Raw genomic sequence first — 4565 nt, forward strand, 5'->3', positions numbered from 1 at the left:
CGTCCTTTTGTTCGCGATTGCTCTAATGACCCCAAAATAACGACAGAACAAAGACTCGGATGCCTCTCAGTTTAACAAAAAGAAAAAAAAAACATAATTTAAAATGATTCATTTTAATCTTTTTACCGAGAAGCTGTGAAGGGCTAGTTTCGCCAGGATCGTGTCCGCCGGATTAGAAATGAGGACACCAAACTCTGGACAGCTACCGTCTTCTATGAGTGACGGCGGCAACCAGACAACTAACTGCCGCCGCCAATCATAGATGGCGCAACCTTTCTTCGGAGGTAGAAGAGCAGGAGCAGGACGAGCGGCGATGTGCGCAGCAGCGCGAATGGTTCCGCAACCGCCGCAAAGCCGCTATCGCCTAAAGTTCCATTGCGTCGATCGCTTCAGATTCTCTTGCGAAATGAGAGCAGGTCGCTCGCCTGGAAAGCCACCGCCGAGAACAGAAGCTATATAGCTCCGCTGCTCTTCCTTCTTCACCAGAAAGGGAAGGCTGAATTTTTTTTTTTTTTTTACTGCGTGTATTGTCATTAAAACAAATTTAAATAAACCTGTTAGGCTGCTTAGCGATCTTCTTTGATTTCGCACTTCAAATGTAAAGCACTTGAGTGGAGGGACAAATGTAAAAAGGTAAGATATGGAAAATATCGATAGACCTTGAAAAACATCCGGGACCAAGGCTTGCTCTTCGATGGCAGCAAGCTACCATATTTTAACAGGCTCTGATAATCAAACGCGCTTCAGTGACCTGCGCATTTTCAAAGTTGAAATGTCATTAAAAAAGCTAGTTGGTGGTTCAGCACGAATCGTCGATTGGCACAAAAACGTGTTCACGGCGGGAGATTTTTCCGGGCGCATTACTGAGATGACTTTCTAGAAATTCAATTTAACCTGGCTTCCTGAGAGGCATTTAACTTTAACTTTGATTTGTGAATCGAAGGCGCGCTGGAATAATGGCGCTCGTTCGCTCTATCGACCACATTGTACGGGTAAAAAAAAAAATCAAATGTACACGACAGTGTTTTAGTTAGTTTATTCAAAATACATCAAAGAATCGTCGTATTTTCGACTCCAGGCAAACAGATGGCGTCCATGCTCATTTTCTTTTTAAGTCCTACCGCAACCGACACTATGCGGAGAGCAAGTCAAGTAGTCTGCTTCATGCGACGGGTTTGTGGTGACGTCAGAACAACGCCGAGCTCTCATTGGTTTTGATTGAAAGGATAGTGGGTAGACCTCAATGCTAGATGCCTCAAAATATACCCGCTATTTCTTTTTCGATCAGCCCAACAATAGTTTGGCGTTCTGGCATCATCGCAACCCCTGCGCAAGAAGCGAATGAACTTACGCTTTGCATACGATTCGATGGAAGCAATCAGGCAGCGCCAAAAAATGCATCGTCTTTGGGCATTTCTCATCACCGACAAAAATAATCACGCACAATGAATGCGCTGTCATTTGGCGCTTTTTTTTTTTTTTGCGCGTGATCGGTTTTGTTGGTGATTGCAATCCCACAAAGACAACAATCAGTGTGACGACGCACCTGTGACGCTGCTCAGCGGCTCCTTCGAACAGTGCATGTGTCGGCTGCGGTCGACCACGCGTTGGGTAAGACTTAAAGTAAAACAGGGTATAGCGCCTGTCACGAAGATGATCGTAGTCACCTCCGATGTTCACAAGAACACCCAGTCCTCCAGTTGGTCGCATTCGTGAACCTCCAATTCGCAGCATGACGCGCAAATCATCCTTGTCTTGCTTTCTGAAGCATGCTCGTATCTCTGCTCTTGCATTATTAAAAAGAAGAAAAGGAAAAAAAAGAAAAAAAGAAGGGTGATAAATGGATGCCAGAGCGCATCGACTGAAATATTCAGGAGTTAAGGGTGCGCCTTGTTTTCGTATGCACGCCGACGGACGTGAATTCCGCTACGTGATGGGAAAACAATTTAAGGGAAAAGCAGGGCTGTGGGAAACGGATCAGCTGCTTCCCGCTGTCCTTCCTCTGTCGTGTCGAAACAACTTTTTTTTTTTTTTTTAGCACTACACCGCGCGCATAAGAAAAAAAACTGTATTGAAATAAAAATAAAAAGGGTCCCAGCATAAGACGGTTTCCCAAAACCCGCTTTTTATGTGAAAGATTCTTTATGTTGCTGGTGCTTTAACATTCAAGGAAACCTTTGCTTGTTGTGCATTCCTATGCAAGATCAAAATATCACCAGGAAATTCGAGCTAAAATAACTTGCAGTGTGCTCAAGGTTTCTGTGCCCTCAAGCATTACTAAAAAGAAGAAATGCTCAATCACATTATCACTTATTTTTTTTCTTTTTTTTTTTTGCGTACAGCAAAAGCTTGGAACCTGCAGCCATTCTCCCTATTTTCTGTATCATATTGACTACGTTCATCCTTCAACTCTTGTGGGTCGCTTATCAATACCGCCTGATCTGGCCGAGTTCCACTCGTTCCGAGAAAGTCACACGGGTCAAGGCTGCCTTGTGGTCCTGGTTTTCCCTGGGCACGCTGAACACCGTCTCTTTCGTTCGTCTCTGCCTTGGAACTCTGTCCTTGTCTCCTCGCGCCCTGCCACGAGCCTTCATTCTTCCTCGCTCACGGCGCCGTCCATCCACGTGCTGTGCGGCTCATTGTCCCCCACACTTTTTACCTACAATTCTCTCCGCTATAATGCCTTAAGGCCACGGTCCCACTGATAGTGACAGTTTAGGTACTTTTTGGCAGGTCATTACTCATCTCCTTTTAAATACTGTTTTGTGGGATTAATGTCATTCGAAAGGCAATGCAATCCTCTTTCATTTGATATTATGCATGTGTTGGTTTTTACTGTTCATGCGCGTTTGTAGCGTTGCGAACATGACGGCGCGGACCCTCACTTGCTCCGCTAGTTCATGTTTTATGAACAATTCATTAAAGATAGCACGGTTCCAATATAGCAGTTTTGTTAAGATGATGTCGGAGCAGAATGTAACGATACACTTTTTTGGTATTTGCACTACTTTGTTTTTTTCATCCCTCCAAATATTGCCCTAAAATTGACATTTTTCAGCACAAATATGTTTTTAATGACAGCGCTAGGGTAATGAAATTAGCTACAGATGTAGTGCTTATAATTGGTAATATGCAGAAAAAATTTAATGTTGTGTAAAATTTTTTTGTTTAGATATTTTATATCAAACGTAGCACTTTTTTGTGCTTCAAGTCATGGTACTTCAAATGCCGCTGAGGAAATAATTGAGCTATGATAAAATATTTTATAACATTTAAAGCTACAATGGTTGCCCAAGAGGTGGACGATGACTTTTTTTTATTTTCAAAGTCATAACGCTATTGGCATCTAATAGCAGTATTGTTAGCAATAGATATACGTTGCGATGTATTAAATTTTCACAATGATCTTGCTTTGGTTTCTTAATAGGTGTAGAGCTTAGCTAATTTTAAAAACAATTAAAAACTGTTTGGGTGTTTTGTTGCGCTACCTGGCGGATGGCAGACAAACTGCTGATTTCTAGTGTTCAAAAAATTTCCGAGGGCGGCGTTGGCGTCTGTATCATCATCAATCTCCGTGTCTTTTTACCTTCACATTTAAAAAATATATTGGAAGATTTACTATCGATAAATGAATGGTTTAAGTACTGGGTCCGATTAATAAATCTAAGACAAATAATTACACACGTGTAGCGTGATATAATGTGTTCATTATTCGATATGATTGAAATCAATAAACAATAAAGACGAAGAGGAAAATAATACACCCGAGTTCACTTCATGTCTAGAGTCACTAAATGAGCTTTAAAGTATCGGCATTCCGTTCCCCAAAATTGTTTTGGGCGCCGCCATTTTGGGTCTTGTTCAGAGCAAACGCAACTGCCGATCGTCATGATTCAAAAGTACGACTTCTACCCTTGTTACACGGGCACTGAGGGGTATTCCTCAGTGCCCGTGTAATGCTGAGGGGTATTCCTTAGCATTAGATGCGGTGCTAGGAAGCTTATGCAATATTGCAATGCTCTGTCGCGGGTTGTTTAAACATTTGTGGTTTACGGTAAAGCGTTTCCTGTATTACAAGCCTCTTGAACAAGAGCATGAATAGTGTCATTAAATAAGCTACGCGTCAGAGTAGCGACACTTGGCCATATTGTGGCTTAAAATCGTGTTTGCCAGTTATTTAAAGCTTTATCTGAAATCACAAGAAACGCTTTTCCGTCCTCAACTTTAAACAGTGTGCGACAAAGCAAAGCAACATTACATGAGCTAATGCTGAGGATGCCGCACTTTTAAATCATGACGATCGGCAGTTGCGCCTGCTCTGCACAAGCACCAGAATGGCGGCGTTCACAACACTGACGGGGAAGAGAGTGCCGATACTCCAAGCGCAGCTCATTTATTTGCTCTAGTTCCCGCAAAACTCCTTCTCCCTGACTGAAACTGAAAGTAAATATGAATAATACACTATTATTATAGCCTATTTAGTTATAACCAACTACACATAATGAGAGGAGGAAGCGGCCGGGTAGGAGAAACGCGGGTTTATGTGCGACCGTTCTAACCGTCTC

This window comes from Ixodes scapularis, unplaced genomic scaffold (assembly GCF_016920785.2).
Source record: "Ixodes scapularis isolate PalLabHiFi unplaced genomic scaffold, ASM1692078v2 PGA_scaffold3__209_contigs__length_174095766, whole genome shotgun sequence".
Taxonomy (NCBI): domain Eukaryota; kingdom Metazoa; phylum Arthropoda; class Arachnida; order Ixodida; family Ixodidae; genus Ixodes; species Ixodes scapularis.